We start from the raw sequence: 17,708 nt of genomic DNA on the forward strand, positions 1-17,708 counted from the left end.
TTACTCCAGTAGGTACTCTGCAAGCACAAGTTACAATTGAGTTTGGCCCTAACAATCATGTTTAGAGAAGAAAAGATCGCAAGCAAGGCAAAAGATTTAAACCACTACTTTTTAGTTCCTTGAAAGAGAGAGGGAAATGGGTCAATAGTCAAATTAGGCACTTTTCCTGCTAAAGAGATCAGCTCCAGAAATGGTTCAGAGATTCTGCCCTGGGCCCTATGGCAGAGAAAGCTCTGAGAAATTTCTGTTTTCTGTTATCCAGTCATTTAGGCAACTTTTATTAGCAGCAAGACAAGGCTACTCCTTTAAGGTCCATTTTAAATTCACTAAGTATTTGAAACTCATACGTCCTCCTAGCAGCCAGAACCTACATAGTAAAAGCACTTTTATCAACTTCCTACACATGCATGAACACAGAGAAAAATCTGGATAATATAGTCCCATATTCTATTTAGCATGTAAAAACACAAATGCAAGTTACTGATTGTTATTTTCCCTACTGTAAGACAAAACAGTTGTTGTGAGTTGCCTTAGTCTGACTTTCTGGAAGGAGGAAAGGTCTGACTACAAGGGATGTTCAAATGAACTCCAAACAAGTTGGAGAAAAGTTTAAGGGGAGTTTTTAACTCACTAGCAGAGAGAAAAAGCCCAAATAAAGCTCAACCTGGTTAAACATCCCCCCCAAAATTACCATATAGCATTTTATAAGTCCACAGTCAACATTCCAAAGTCCATAACCTATTGGAAAGGCATTTTTCTACATACATAAATGATGAAGATCATCCCTGGGGGGAGAAAAGGTTCAGGTAGCTTTTAATCTATCAGATTCATTTTTTTTTTTTACATTTGTCTAGAGGCCTGTCTTATTAGTAGTAGAGAAAGCAGTCCAAACTTGTAGCTCAACTCTTAACAGAGGCTTAAGGGCTCTAATGACATCATTTCAGATCACTCTGAAACAGAGGTTATCTGATGATCACTGACAGAGTTCCCCTTTCACCTCACTGAGGAGTCCAGATAGGAACAAGATGTGGAGATTTTCTGCTGATTATCTGGTTGGGCTGTTGGGAGCTAGTTTCTTCTGAGGAACCTTTGTGTATCTGCCAGAGGATAGCCCTGGCCATGACTCCTTAGTTGTCACCTCAGTTTCTGCTAATTCCATGCAATCAGAGATCTCTCTCCAAAAGGAACCAAATTGCTTATCTGGTCAACATTCCTCCTGCCATTGGGATCAATGGGAGTGGGGATTCACCAGAGGGCAACTGGAGAAACCTGTCTTCTGCTTTGAGAGTGGCAGCTGCCCTAAAGGCAATTACTAGCTGGCAGAGTAACCACTGTTTGGGATTCTATAGGGACAGATAAAAGCCTGAATTGTCTTTATCTGAGATGATTTTATAAGAGACCCATTTTACAACATTTTTAAGCAACCAAGTTCATATACAAAACAAGAATAAAACATACTTTAACAAAAGACAATGCATAAGGAAAAACAAGAAATGCAAACATTTAAAACACACAACTTAAAATTAAGACATTTTGGAAACAAAAGCCAAAACAAAGGCCAGAATTTATGAAACAAAAACCAGAATCTATGAAACAAGTATCAAGAGCCTATGAAACAAAAGTTACAGGCTATAAAGCAAAAAGACCAAAGTTAGAACCTATGGAACAAAAGCAAACTCTTACCTCCAACCAGTAATCTTGTTGGAAGACCTACAAAATGATATAGGGGGAAGAGATGTAACTCCCAAACCTACTAGATATCTGAAATGCAAGTTATATTCTCTAAAATCAAAGAATGAATTCTAGGAACAACGGAGGTTAAGAGTAGGAAAAATTTACTGAGAGGAAGAAAGAAAGCTTCTGCCTAAGAGAGACAGAAAGGGGACTGGAAAGTGGGTTGCCCATGTTAAACTTATTCTTTAGAGTACAAAAGGACATCCATAAGAAGACAGCATCCTTCTTCACTGGACATGTTCAATCCCATTCCAATCTTCCTAGACTGCTGTCATATGGCAACCACTTGACTGACATGTTAATTGGGTACCTTTTAGCCTTTGAACAAGCCAGAGCATCACATTATTACTTTCATCAAAATTCTAAGGCCCTAAAAAGAGAATTTCAGCTTACTCATGCTCAGGCTCAACACTCATGCTCAGGCTCAACAAATAGTCAGGGCCTGCCTTTCATGTCAAATATCCCACAACACATACCGCAAGAAGGAAGCAACATCCATGGCTTAAATAGCAATATGATTTGGCAAATGGACATAACTCTTGTCCCCTCATTTAAAAGAACACAATTTGTTCATGTTTCCATTGATATTTATTCACATATGATTCATGCTACTTGCCACACTGGGGAAAAGAGCCATCATGTTCAATAGCACTGTATGTCTGCCTTTGCAATCATGGGGTTCCGAAAACATATAAAAACAGACAATGGACCTTCATACATTAGTAAAATTAATCAACAATTTTTTCACACCTGGCACATAAAACATATTACAGATATGCCTTATAATCCCCAAAGACAAGAAATACTAGAGCACAGAAAAATTTAAAAGGACAATTACTTAAACAATCAAAAAGGGGAATCCAAGTACCTCCCAAGTAAGATTAGATTTAGCAATTTTTATTCTAAATTATTTGAACCCTGTGGCTGGCTCCACCTTGCTCCCAGCCATGCTGCATTGGCTACAATATGCATCTACCTCTGAGGCCAAACCATAGATACTCTGGAAAGATGTATGGACTGATCCCTGGAATGGGCTGTCTGCCTTAATAACATGGGGATGACAATTTGCTTGTGTTTTCACAGATAATGGAGAGATGCTGTGGCTTCCATCTCAGAGTGTGCAGCCATGGATCAAGATGATGGATTTGTCATGAACAGTGCAACGTGGCACCCTGAGAGCCAGGCAGAAGCTGCATTGCAATTCACCTCTCCTTTGATGAGCCTCAGACTTGTGGAGATCACTGGGCCTGATATGCTGCCCACCACTGAGACCCAGGTGTGAACAGACCTCAAGGATGCCAAACCAGAACAACCATTCAGCTCAAGTGATGAAGTGGATCAATCTCAAGGAGAGTATGCATGAGGCCTGAGATCTAGGGGGACACCAGGGTTTGGCCCTCACTCTTGAGAATAGCACTCTTATAGCACTTGTGGATGCCTCTATATGTATTACACCTGTCATGGCTGATGAGTACTGGGACTATGTCCCTAACACACCCCTGCTGAGACTGGTGACCTAGATGGTCCAGCTTCTAGAAATTTTCCATGCTCCAGATGATACCATTCCTTTAATTGATTTATACTCAGGCCCCAAATTGCAACATTTATGGATGAATAGGCCTTGCTAAATTTTCTTCCCATTTCATTCATCCACCATTATGTGTCACCAGAAAGTTCAAAAGAAACTGTTCCTGCTCTATGGACAGAACTGAATCCTGGGTATGCATGGCTCAACAAGAAAAGATTATGATTACCTTGGGCTCCACCCCAATGTCTGGCCAGGGCACAAGAACATATCACCTTAATCTTTCCCACATTTCACAGATGATATGCTCTCTCTATGGGAGACATGAAGGGTCCAGCAGGGAATAAGCACCTCCAACTTTGGCTGCTCTCTTGTGGATTGGCACCTTTCAGCATATTCATGAGATTTTTAAGGGAATTGATGAGCCTCAATCTTCAAGGTCATGAAAATCATATTCTTACTTCTAGTGAAGTTAATAAGATAAACTAGACAGGGATGGGATTAAATCCCCCCATCCCTCAATACTTCTATAAAGGAAAGCCAGGTCCCAAACAATATACTATTTAGAAACTGGGATTGCCTTTTTTCTTTGGAAGAATATATAATGAAAGAGATGTTGGTGCACAAGGGGGTAAAATCAGATTAAGCCTTGTCCTACACAAAATCATTCCAACAGATATTTGTATTTATGACCCTTATGTATTTTTCTATGGCACTGTTATTTGGCAAGAAACTCTTTTTCTTTTTATAATTGCTACTTAACTCACTGTAACAAGATTGGAGACATTGCCAATTCACAAACAGTCACTATTATGAGTAGGATGCCTGATGTGTGATCGCCTATAAACCCCATGGGGCTGTGGTATCATTCCCCCACCTTGTTCCTTCTTCATGTTTTGTTTGGTGGGTTGACCCACTGTGTTAAGGACATGGTGGGACACATGATTGCTGGAATAATTTCCTTAGTACTGTTGATTTCCAGTATGGTGGTAAGGTCTATAGCCCTAGCCCATTCTGTTCAGACTGACCATTTAATAGATAATTGTACAAAAACTGCTGAAAACAGCTGGAAAATCCAACAAGACATTGATATCAAATTACAAACCCAAGTTAGTATCCTAGAAACTACAGTGCTATGTATGGGAGGTAAAACTGAAAGCTTACAACTACAACAAGGCCTAAAATGCCACTACAATATATCTCACTTCTGTGTGATTCCTTTGTCTTATAATAGATCTTCCCATTCCTGGGAACATATTAAAAAAGATATTCAAGGAGCCCTTAATCAAAACATCACCCTTGATATTGCTGGCTTCCAGAAGGAGGTCCTATCCATGTCTCAACAGACATCCCAATTTGATTCTCAAGTGCAAGAATGGGAAAATTTACTGACATGCTTGATAAGCTTAATCATTTTACTTATCTTAAGGCTCGCTTCTGATTTTATGTTGGTATTGGAGTACTCATTTGTCTATTTCTGCTCATTTTGTTTCTAGTATGTCATAGAGTAACAACAGTAAACTGATGCTTAGAGTCCCTGCAACCACAGCTCACCCTGATGCAGCTGATGCAGTTTCCAAAAGTAGACAGGGGAAATAGTTACTACCCTTTGTCAGTTTCTAAGCGGTGCTTGATGCTATTGATCTTGCTAATTGTACTAATTTAGCAAGGATTTCATAACTGTTGTAATAAGTTGTTCTCCCTTGTACGACAGCAGTGTGATTGTCTGGGGTCATCATCATTACCATAGTCCAGTATCAAAGAACTGGGTGCTGATTGAAATAGATTTCAATTTCTCATCCCTAATAAGTTGGGAGGTAGGATCTTGGGACAGACATAAAGGCCAAGAGCCAGCTACACCTAGAAAACAACACTGAGGGATAGACTTTTCTGAGGAAAGCCTTGATACTAACAATAAAGCAACTTAACATAAGAAACTTACAAACATCAACACGGAAGACAAATTAAAATAGAAAATGACAAGACACAGAAGCAAAATGCATCCCTAGCCCATGCAGAATAAGTCCAGGAAACAACAGACAGAGGAAATCAGAAGCCACTTACCTGAATGTTCAGAAATGGTAGTAGTAGAAGTAAAAAAAATAGATGAATGGCTATAGAAACAAACAGATCAGGAATAATCTTTCAATTAAAAAAAGAGATGATGATTTACTGAGGGGGCTACACTGTAAATCACTGTGGCCAGGCCTAACTCGCCTCATCCACAGGACCCTGCGTGTAACAAGGAACACACATCTTGTTTGCTTCCTCCCTTGGATGAGTCAGGGCCCCGTGGGAGAACAGGTGACAAGAGGGTATGGTGGAGAAAGGCCTGGCCAAGAAGAGTACTGTCTTCCTCCTGCCCATTCACCAGAAAACCATCAAGCATGATGTCCTGCAGACCTTAACTACTCTCCTTGCTCCAGCCCCTTTTACCTCCCTCTGAATTTCCCTTATCTCTACCACTACAAACAAATGCACTGCATTTGCCTGGTGGTCTCTTTCTCCCATCAGAAGTTAGAGCCCCACCTGGCCCCATGTATATCTCTTTATCTTTGTCTTTTCTTAATCTCCCTTAGTCATTTCTCATTCTGTGGACCACCATGTAGATGTCTACAGGGTGTTCCTCCTCACAACATCAGAATACACATTCTTCTCAGCTCCACATGAGGTGTTCTCCAAAATAGTTCATGTATTAGCTCATAGAACATGCTTAAGTAAATGCAAAGGAATTGAAATTATCTCATGCATATTATCAGATCATAGTGCAATGACATTGGAAATCAATGGCAAAAGAAACTACAAAAACTTCATAAACACGTAGAAATTAAATAACATCCTCCTAGACAAGCAATGGATCACAGATGAAATTAGAGAAGAAATTAGACAGTTTATACAACTAAATGATTGTGCAGATTCAGTATACCAGAATTTACGGGATGCAATGAAAATAATTCTACAAGGGAAATTTATACCTTTGAATTCTCATACCAAGAAAAGAGTGAGCTCAAATAAACAGCCTAATATTGAACCACAAACTACTAGAAAAAGAACAACTCAAGCCCAAAGAACATATAAGGGAGGAAATTAGAAAGATCAGAGTGGAAGTTAATGTAATTGAGACTAAGAAAAAAATACAAAGAATCAATAAATCAGAGTTGATTATTTAAAAGATTAAATATAATTGATAAACACTTAGGCAACCTTATCAAAAAAGGAAAAAAGGTTCAAATCCATGTAATTAGGAATGAGAAAGATGAAATCATGATGGATCTTGCAGAAATCCAGATGATCATCAATACCTACTTCAAGAATATTTATTCTAATAAGATGGAAAATACAGAAGAAATAGGTTCCTAGATACATATGTATTACCAAAGATTAATCAAAAAGATATAAAACATCTAAATAATTCAATAAGTCAATGAAATTGAATATGTAATTAAAAATTTACCAATAAAGAGAAACCCAGATCCTGAGGGGTTTACTGCTGAATTCTACAAGAAATTTAGAGAAGATCTAATGCCACTACTCCTCAAACTCTTCAATGAAACTGAAAGGTAAACAATACACTGAAAGTTATTCCTGGAAGAAAGGATTACCAAAACCAGAGAAGGATCCAAGCAAAAAACAGAACTACAGGCCAATCTCCTTAACGAACATAAATGCAAAATCCTCAATAAGGTACTGGCAAGAACCTATACGCCAATAAGATGGAAAACACAGAAGAAATGGACAGATTCCTAGATAAGTATGAATTACCAAAATTGAATGAAGAAGACTTAAAAATTCTAAACAACACAATATCAATCAACAAAATTGAAAATGTAATTAAAAACTTACCAACTAAGAAAAACTTGGGTTGTGATGGCTTCAGTGCCGAATTCTACAAGACATTTAGAGAGGAACTACTGCCATTACTGTTTAAACTCTTCAGTGAAATTGAAAGGGAAGCCATACTCCCAAATTCATTCCTGGAAGCAAGCATCATCTTGATCCCTAAAGCAGAGAAAGATCCAACTGAAAAAGAGAACTATAGGCCAATCTTACTAATGAACATAGATGCAAAAATCCTTAATAAGACACTGGCAAACAGAATGCAGAAGATCATCAAGAAGATCATACACCCTGACCAAGTGAGATTCATCCCAGGGATTCAGGAATGGTTCAACCTATGCAAATGGACAAGGATGTCCACTATCACCACTTGTATTCAATATAGTTCTGGAGACATTAGGCAGAGCAATTAGACAAGGAAAAGAAATAAAAAGAATAGAGAGGGCCAGAAGAAGTAAAATTATCATCATTTGCAGATGACATGATACTCTATATAGAAGACCCCAAATATTCCAATAAAAGATGTCTAGATTTCATAACCAAATTCAGTCGTGTAGCTGGATACAAAGTCAACACTCAAAAATCAATAGCATTCCTGTACACAAATAACAAACTCACTGAGAGAAAAATTAGAGAAACCACAACTTTCACAATAGCATTGAAAAAATGAAATATTTAGGAATCAACGTAAAAAAAAGAAATAAAAGAGATTTACATTCAAAACTACAGTGCTCTGAGAAAGAAGATCAAAGAGGCTATCCAAAAATGAAATGATATCCCTTGCTCATGGATAGGAAGAACCAACATAGTAAAAATGGCCATACTCCTAAAATTCTTATACAGATTTAATGAAATCCCAATCAATATAACAATAGCATACTTCACAGAATTAGAGAAAGCAATCCTAAAACTCATTTGGCAGATGGGACCTAGAATAGCAAAAACAATTTTGGTCAACAAAGGCAAGGCAGAAGGCATCACAATCCCTGAACTGAAATTATAGTACAGAGCTACTGTGATTAGAAACAGCATGGTATTGGCAAAAAACAAACAAAAAACAGTTTCAAAGAAATAGACCAGAAGATGACGAAATAACTCTAATCACACTCAGCCACCTTATCATTGACAAAGGGGCCAAACACTTTCACTGGAAGAAAACCTCCTTAATAAACGGTGATGGGAAAACTGGCTATTCACATGCCAAAGACTAAAACTATACCCATATCTCTTGACATTCAGTAAAGTAAAATAAAAATGGATCAAATATCTAAATATTAAAACAGAAACACTAAGCTGTAAGAGAGAATAGATGGAACTCTTGAATACATAGGTGTAGGGAAAGATTTTATGAATAAAACCCTGATTGCATGGCAAGTATTACAAAGAATCAACAGGGCCCAGGATTTAGCTCAGTGGTTCCACCACCTGCCTTGCAAGTACAAGGTCCTGAGTTTGATCCCTGGTACAAAACAAAACAAAACAAAACAAAACCCACAAACAAAGAATCAAGAGCTGGGATCTCATCCTATTAAAAAGATTTGCACAGCAAGAGAAATCATCAATAGAGTGAAGAGACAACATACAAAGTGGGAAAAAATTTTGACCAGTTTTTCTCAGACAAAGAATTAATATAGAGAATATATAAGGAACTCCAAAAAAATCAACTCTCCCAAATTAAAGACCCAATCCAAAAATAGGCATCTGAAATGAATACATAATTCTCAGATGAAGTAGAAATGGCAAATAAATATATGAAGAAATGTTCAACATCACAAGTCATTTGAGTGATGCAAATTAAGATAATGCTCATTTCACTCCAGAAAGAATGGCTGTTATCAAGAAATCAACCAATAATAAATGCTGGTGGGGCTGTGGGAAAAAATAAACCCTTCTTCACTGTTGGTGGGAGTGGAGACTGGTGTAACCACTGTGGAAATCAGTGTGGAGTTTCCTCAAAAAACCTAAAACTAGAGGTTCCATTTGACCTAGCTCTTCTCCTTCTTGCTATCTTTCTGAAAGAATTAAAAACGTCATACCACAGTGATATATGCACACCCATATTTATAGTGGCACAAATTGTAATCTTAGAAATAGCCCAAATGCCCATCAACCCAGGAGTGGAAAAAAAGATGTAGGGTTTTTTAATACAATGGAATCCTACTCAGGCATAAGGAAGAATAAACTTGAGACATTTCTAGGTAAATGGCTCGAGACTATACTCTTAGGTGAAATAAATCAAGCATCCTTGTGTATATATCATATCTTTTCTCTGTTGTGAGAAACTGAAAGTGTAAATAAGGACCAAAATATATAATAGATATTGTGAAAGAGGAAGAAAATATTCAAATGGGAAGGGGAACTAGACAGAAGGGAGAGGTAAAGGAAGGAAGAGAAAAGCAAAAAGTAGAAAAGTAGTGAAAAATGGATACAAAATTTTTGTAAATAAAGAGGGGAAGAGGGGTTGAAAGAAGGGTAAGGGGAATGGAAAAAAAAGAAGACTCATGATATATCACATACAGGTACAAATTCTCTATGATGGATATGCTCATTATGTATATCTAAAATGTACCAATATATTTAATTAATTAAAAGAAATATACAGATTGGTAGAATGAATCAAGAAACAAAGTCCACCAGAATGCTGTATACAAGAAACACATTTAATCAAAAAAGAAATTCACAGATGAAAATCAAAGGATGGATCATGTTTAACAGCAGGACATTTTATAATAGCTAAATCTTGGAAACAGCTCATATGCCCATCAACAGATGAATGGATAAAGAAAATATGGCATTTACATATGATGGAGTACTACTGTGCCACAAAGGATGAACTTGACAGTATTACTGAGAAGAGTAAGACACAATTGTTTGCAAAAGACATATATGATAATGGACTATTAACAAAATACACAGAGAACTCAATAAGAAAATGAAGAACCTGACTAAAAATGGACAAAACTCTACCATCTATAAATGGCTCTTTAAACATTCCAACCTCATATACATCAAAGTGTGACTGAAATATATGGTGTGTCTAAATAAAAGACAAATTTTGTTATAGTAAAAGACATATTGCCATTAATCCCCTAAAATATTCTTCCTTGCTTCAAGTGTACTTATTCCATCTTTCTTGCCAATTTGTGAAGCAATTCTAGAAGTCTTCTCTCATATGTTGATAAGGTGTGATTAAAAAAAGAAAAAAATATAATGAATGCTGCTGCCAAGTGCCATCCAATGGGAAAGCAAGCTTCTAAAAGTATGACAGTGTGTCTTCATCTACTTTATTTACTGAATCTAGCACCCTGCATCTCCAGCTATTCACAAAAGTCAAAATAACCACTAAAGTAAGTGTTTTGAATAGATTCAGGAAATTGAAGCAGTTGATTAATGAAGAAGCTTTCCAGAACTGCTTCAAGAAGTGGTAAAGAAAGATGTGACGTGTTTGAAGAGAGGGGAAGTATTTTAAGGGAGATTAGTGCCAAGTGTCTTTTACTGTAATCATTTTTCAAATTTAAACATTCCTATGTGTTCTAATTATATCTCGTCACAGTTGATGACCATGGCATGGTGCAAAAGGATGAAAGATCAATTGGAGCCAATGTTCAATCCAAACTCCAAGAGGGCCCAGAGGGGCTGCCCTTAACTTTGAACCCTCAGTGTGAGCAAGTCTCTTAAAAGCAGCCCTGAACTGAAGCCTCTGTGGCTTTTTATTGGTAGAACCAGGAAGCAAGGGTAAAAGAAAAAACAAGGGTGTCTGGGCAGGAATTCGTGTAGGAGACATGGGAAGAACAGGGGAAAGTCTGTTAAATGATTGACCTTTGGACCAATCTAAAAGATGAATTGGAATATGGAGAGGACAAAGGTCAGAGTACTTATTCTGTAAGGCAATGAATTTTGACGCTGCTTGGCCTTGTGGCCCTGTAGGCTATCTTTTTTTTTTTTTTTTGGTACTGAGGATTGAATTCGGGTCCTTGCACTTGCGCAGCAGGCAACAAAACCGCTGAGCTAAATCCCTGGCCCTGAAGTCTATCTTTTAATCTCTAGCCATGCATTCCAAGAGAGTTGGGATATGTGGCTTCAAAAGTTCCTTACCTCTGCATATCCATCTCATACATACCTCTGGTCAATGCTTCCACAATATTTCATAATGAAATATCAAGTTAATCAGTATATCTATTCTTCTTTTTCTGATTATCAAAAATAAGACTGTCTGGGCTAGGGATTTAGCTCAGTGGTTCCACCGCCTGCCTTGAAAGCACATGGTCCCAAGTTCGATCCCCAGTACAAAAAAAAAAAAAAAAAGATTATGTCAGTACATTTTGCTGGGAAGATTGTCATGCCTGACCTAAAGAAAACAAAGCAGATAGGCTGCTTTCAGCAAACAATAGCCACTTCTCAGTAAATAGGACAAATGGACACAAAACAAAGTATACAATCCCTCTGGCGCTGAGAAGTCCAGTGATTGTCTATACACTTGAGCAGACTGGATTTTGCACTCCAGCAAGCTGCTCAGTGCCATTCCACTTTGCTTTGCATGTGCTGGATTCAGCACTCCAGCAAGCTGCTCAGCTCCATTCCACAGGGTTCAGACTGGGTAAGGCTTTTTTTCCCTACCCTCTAAGTGCCTCAACTCTGTTTTTCCACTCCCTGTACCATTTCAGTCTGTGTGACTTTAAGATCTCTCTCTCTCTGTCTCTCTCCCTCTCTCTCTCTTCTCTATGCTGAAACTTTAAAAGCCCCCCAACACCTGCTGCAGCAGCTCCCACTACAACTACAGCTACTCAGTAGTTCTGCCCTCTATTTTCCTTAACTTCTCTCTCTCTCCCTTTACCCACCAGGACAAAAACAAATCTGTCTGCTTTTCTATGCCATTTAAAACCCAGTGCTGGTCACAGAAACCCCAGGGAAATAACTGTCTTTTTCCTTTGGTAGTGAACCAGGCACACTGATGGCTGGCTTGGTCACTGCCCATTTCCTGACACAGCCTCAATCACTGGTGAAGATGTCCCCTTGTTGACCCTGTTGCTGTCTCCTCATTTGAGATGTGACAAAACTTATCTGTTTTCTGTCCTAATGGGAAATCATACTTCTATCCCTCCATCCCCTTTACAATGGTTAATAAACAATCTGAAAACTCTTCATCTATACCCGGATTTGAAGCCTAAATATCTGAAATTCTTCTGTAACACTGCATGGCCATGATATAAACTAGAAAATGACAGTTTTGATTTTTCTATCCTATGAGATTTAGACAGCTATTACTTGAGACTGAAGTTCCCTATATTCAGGCATTCTTTAACTTCATAACATTCCCACTTTGTGCACTTCCTGTGAACCTTCTCGGATATTTCTTCTCTCCTTTCCATCTAAACCACCTCTACCTGACAAGGACTCCTCCCTAACAACAGATCCAATTGACCTTGCTGTTCCCCAGCAGTCCCCAATGCCTCCTCCTGCAGCTGCAGGTGCTGCTCCATTCCCCGTTCCAGAACCACCTGCTGTAACCACAGGGACTACTGCTCTTCCCCTAGAGCCTCTGTCATCTCAGCTGCCTCTCCCTCCTTCACTGCCTCTCCATCACTCTGAGCTTTCTGTCACTGTCCCACTCCTTGCCAAAGTCCTCATCTATCTGATGCTGCCGTCTGCACTTGACCTCCCCCCTATGCTATTCCCAATAAAACCTTGTTCCATATCTGTTCCAGACTACCTTTTAGAGCATCTTCCTTACCTGCCGCTCTGCAATTCTCACTTTAAGAGGTGGCAAGAGCACAAAGGATAGTTCAGGTCCATGCTCCCTTCTCTCTGTCTGATCTCTCTCAGATCAATCAGCATTTAGGTTCCTTTTTCACAGACCCTACTAGATACATTCAAGTGTTTCAAACCCAAGCTCTACCTCCAGATTGTATACACTTATTTTCCCAGATTCCAGTTTCTACTACCAAACAATAGCTTTCCTTTCTCAGCATACTAGGATATTTCCACCTCTGGATTCCCAGCTTTGCTCTCCTCACCCTCCTACAAACTTGCAAAGGGACATCCTGTTGAGCCCTTAGGTTACAAAGCCTTCACTCACTCATCCTTTCATACCTTAAAAGAGACCCTAAAAACAGCCCCTTTGTTAGCCCTTCCAAACCTCACCCAACCTTTCAGTCCTCAGTAGAATGCAAGGGGTGTACAGTAGGGGTTCTGACACAAGGTACCAGAAAATGGCTCATCATGTTTCTGTCCAAGCAGCTCGATCCACTGTCACAGGCTGGCCACCATGCCTACAAGCAACTGCCACTGCAGTTCTGCTACTTCTAGAGATATTTAAAATCACTAGACATGGTTCATTAACCCTCCACTCCTCCCCAAATCTTCAGGACTTTTGTCTTCATCCCACCTGTCACACTTTCTCTCTGCCCCTCACCTTATTCAAGTCTATGGGCTTTTCATGGAGACTCCAATGGTTACAATTGCCCTGGGCCCCGACTTTAATCTAGCTGCTCACTTTATCAGCTCATCACCCTTTCCAAAAAGCCTGAATCACATGACTGCATGTCTCCGATACACATACCAACCTCCCCTTTTCCTCACATTTTCACCTTCTCACTTCCCAATCCTAACCACATCTGGCTTATTGATGGGAGCTCATACAAACCTGCTCCCAAATTCTCTGCCACGGCAGGATGCACTATTATCTCCCAAGACTCTATTTAGAAGCTGCAGCTTTCCCTCTATTCACTACCTCTCAACAGGCTGAACTAACTGCTCTGAACCATGCTCTTACACTAGCTAAGGGCTTCCAAGTTAACATCTATGCAGACTCAAAGTATTCATTTTATATATTACACATAATCATGCTGCTGCCATCTGGATAGAAAGAGTGTTTCTCACCCTTCAAGGGTCTTCAATCATTAATGCTTAACTCATTAAAGCCCTTCATCAGGCCACTACTCTAGCTACACCAGCTGCTGTGCTTCACTGCTAGGGATACCAGAAACTTTCAGACCTCATAGATTCTGGAAATGCCTTTGGAGATAAAATCACAAAGGAAGCTGCTAATCTCTCCATCCACACTCCCAAGGGTAAATATTTTTGCCTTTCTGGCTTCACTCTGGCCTATTGTCCTTTTTTTTTGTATTAAATTCTTTTATTGATACATTGTAGGTATACAACACAATTACATTTCTCATTGGGAATTGTACCTTTATGTAATGCATCTTGGTTCTTATTTTTTCCCCATTCCTAGCCCTCCCTTCATGCCCTCCACCCTTCCCTATTTACAAAGACTTTATTTCCATTTTTTCCATTTCTTGTCATTTTTTCCTTTCCCTTCTTTCCTTTCCCCTGCCCCTCCCACTACGACTACCCCTTTGGACCTTTTCTTCCTATTTTACATTATCGATTATTCATTCTAATCATTGGTACATTTTAGGTATACAATATAATGACATTCATCATTGGAAATTTGCACCTTTACATGGTCTCTCTTGGTTCTTATTTTTCACCCTTGCCCAGCCCTCCCTTCAACCCCTCCAGTCCTCCCTATTTACAAAGATTTTGTACCTATTTTTCCATCTTCTCATATTAATCCCATTCCATTCTATCCTTTCCCCTAGCCCTCCCACTTCCTTCCCCGTTGCCCGTTTACTTCGTATTTCACATGACCTATTATACATTTCATCCTTATTTACACTTTCAGTTTCTCACACCAGAGAAACTATTCGGTATTTACACGTGTGTCCTATTTATTTCACTTAAGAGTATTGCCTCAATGTGCATCCACTTAGCTATAAATGTCTCTAATTTCTCATTTTTTATGGCTGAGTAGTACTCCATTTTATTAAAAAAACCACATTTTGTTTATCCAGTCTCCAGTTGATGGGCATTTGGGCTGTTTCCAAGTTTTAGCTATCACAAACTGCGCTGCTATGAACATGGGCACACATATAACACTGTGGTATGATTCTTTTAATTCTTTGGGGAAGATCCCCAGCAGTGGAATAGCGGGCTCAAATGGAACTTCCAGTCCTAGTTCTTTGAGGTATCTCCATACTGATTTCCACAGTGCTTGCACCAGTTTACACTCCCACCAGCAGTGGAGCAGGGTTCCTCTTTCCCCACAGCCACACCAGCATTGGTTATTGGTTGATTTCATGATAGCAGCCATTCTTTCTGGAGTGAAGTGGAATCTCAGAATTGTTTTCATTTGCATCTCTCAAATGACCAGTGATGTTGAACATTTTTTCATGTATTTATTTGCTATTTCTACTTCTTTGTGTGAGAAATGTCTGTTCATTTCAGATGCCCATTTTTGCATTGGTTCTTTAAATTTGGGAGGTCTGATCTTTTTAAGTTCTTTGTAGATTTGAGATAGTAGACCTTTGTCTGAGGAAGAGCAGGTGAAGATTTTTTCCCACAATGGGGGTTGTCTCTTCACACTGCTGGTGGTTTCTCTTGCTGTGCAGAAGCCTTTTAATAAGAAGAGATCCCATTTGTTGATTGTTTGTGCTAGTTTATGGGCAACTGAGGTTTTGTTCATAAAATCTTTTCCTACACCTATGTCTTCAAGGGTTCTACCTAACCTCTGTTCCAACTGGTTCAGAGTTTCTATTTGAATATTTAGATCTTTAATCCATTTTGATTTTAGTTTAGTGCATGGTGAGAGATATAGGTCTAGTTTTAATCTTTGGCAAGTTGAAGCCCCATTTTTCCAGCACCATTTCTTAAAGAGGCTATCTTTCCTCCAGTGAGGGTGTTTGGCTCTTTTGTCAAAAATGAGATGGCTGAGTGTGTCTGGCATTGTTTCTGCATCTTCTAATCTGTTCCACTGGTCCTCAAGTCTGTTTCTTTGCCAGTACCATGCTGTTTTGATCACAGTAGCTTTGTAGTATAGCTGCAGGTTGGGGATTGTGATACCCCCTGCCATGTCTCTGTTACCCAGAATTGCTTTTGCTATTCTGAGTCTCTTCTTGTTCCAAATGAATTTTTGGATTGTTTTCTCAAGGTCCATGAAGTATGCTGCTGGGATCTCAATTGGAATTGCATTAAATCTATATAGCAGTTTTGGAAGTAGGACCATTTTCACTATGTTAATCCTTCCTACCCAGGAGCAGGGGATGTCTGTCCATTTTCTGATATCATCTTCAATCTCTCTTTTCAGAGTGCCATAGTTTTCAGAGAAGAGGTCTTTGATTTCTTTCATTAGGTTAATTCCTAGGTATTTCAGTTTTTTGGATGCTATTGTGAAAGGAATTATTTTCCCTATTTCTCTCTCAGTGAGTTTGTCATTGGTGTAGAGGAAAGCTATTGATTTTTGTGTGTTGATCTTGTAACCAGCTACTTGACTGAATTTGGTTATGAAGTCTAGAAGACTTTTGGTGGAGTTCTTGGGGTCTTCTATATAGAGTATCATGTCATCTGCAAATAATGACAATTTGACTTCTTCATTACTTATCTTTATTCCTTGTATTTCTTTCTCTTGTCTAATTGCCGTGGCTAATGTTTCCAGAACTATATTGAACCAGAGTGGTGATAGTGGCCATCCTTGTCTTGTTCCTGATTTGAGTGTGAAGGATTTCAGTTTTTGACCATTTAGTATGATATTGGCTGTTGGTTTTTCATAGATGGTTTCTATCAGTTTGAGGTAGAGACCATATATTCCAATTTTTTGTAGGGTTTTTATCCTAAATGCATGTTGGATTTTGTCAAATGCTTTTTCTGCATCTATGGAGATAATCATATGGTTTTTGTCCTTGCTATTGATATAGTGTATTACATTAATTGATTTTCGTATATTGAACCATCCCTGCATCTCTGGGATGAATCCCACTTGATCAGGGTGTATGATCTACTTGATGATCTTCTGCATTCTGTTTGCCAGTATCTTATTAAGGATTTTTGCATCTATGTTCATTAGTGAGATTGGCCTATAGTTCTCTTTTTCAGTTGGATCTTTCTCTGCTTTGGGGATCAAGGTGATGCTTGCTTCCAGGAATGAATTTGGGAGTATTGCTTCCCTTTCAATTTCATTGAAGAGTTTAAACAGTAGTGGCAGCAGTTTCTCTCTAAATGTCTTGTAGAATTGAGCAGTGAAGCCATCATGGCCTGGACTTTTCTTAGTTGCTAAGTTTTTAATTACATTTTCAATTTCATTGATTGATATTGGGTTGTTCAGAATTTTTAGGTCTTCTTCGTTCAACTTTGGTAATTCATATGTATCTAGGAATCTGTCCATTTCTTCTGTTTTGTCCATCTTACTGGTGTATAGGTTCTGGAAGTAGGTATTGATGATCCTCTGGATTTCTGCTGGGTCTGTTGTCATTTCACCCTTTTCATTCCTAATTGCATGGATTTGGGCCTTTTCTTTCCTTTTTCTGACAAGAGTGGCTAAAGGTTTGTCAATTTTGTTGATTCTTTTGAAGAACCAACTCTTGGCTTCATTGATTTTTTTGTATCGTTCTCTTAGTCTCCATTGCATTGATTTCTCCTCTGATCTTTATAATTTCCTCCCTTGTATGAGCTCTGGGGTTGTCCTGCTCTTCTTTTTCTAGAAGCTTGAGGTTCAGCATCAGGTTGTTTCATTGGGATCATTCTGTTTTCCTAATATGAGTATTCACTGCTATGA

This window comes from Heterocephalus glaber, unplaced genomic scaffold, assembly GCF_053883595.1.
Source record: "Heterocephalus glaber isolate CG9 unplaced genomic scaffold, H.glaber_assembly_v1.0 deba00000122, whole genome shotgun sequence".
NCBI classification, from domain to species: domain Eukaryota; kingdom Metazoa; phylum Chordata; class Mammalia; order Rodentia; family Bathyergidae; genus Heterocephalus; species Heterocephalus glaber.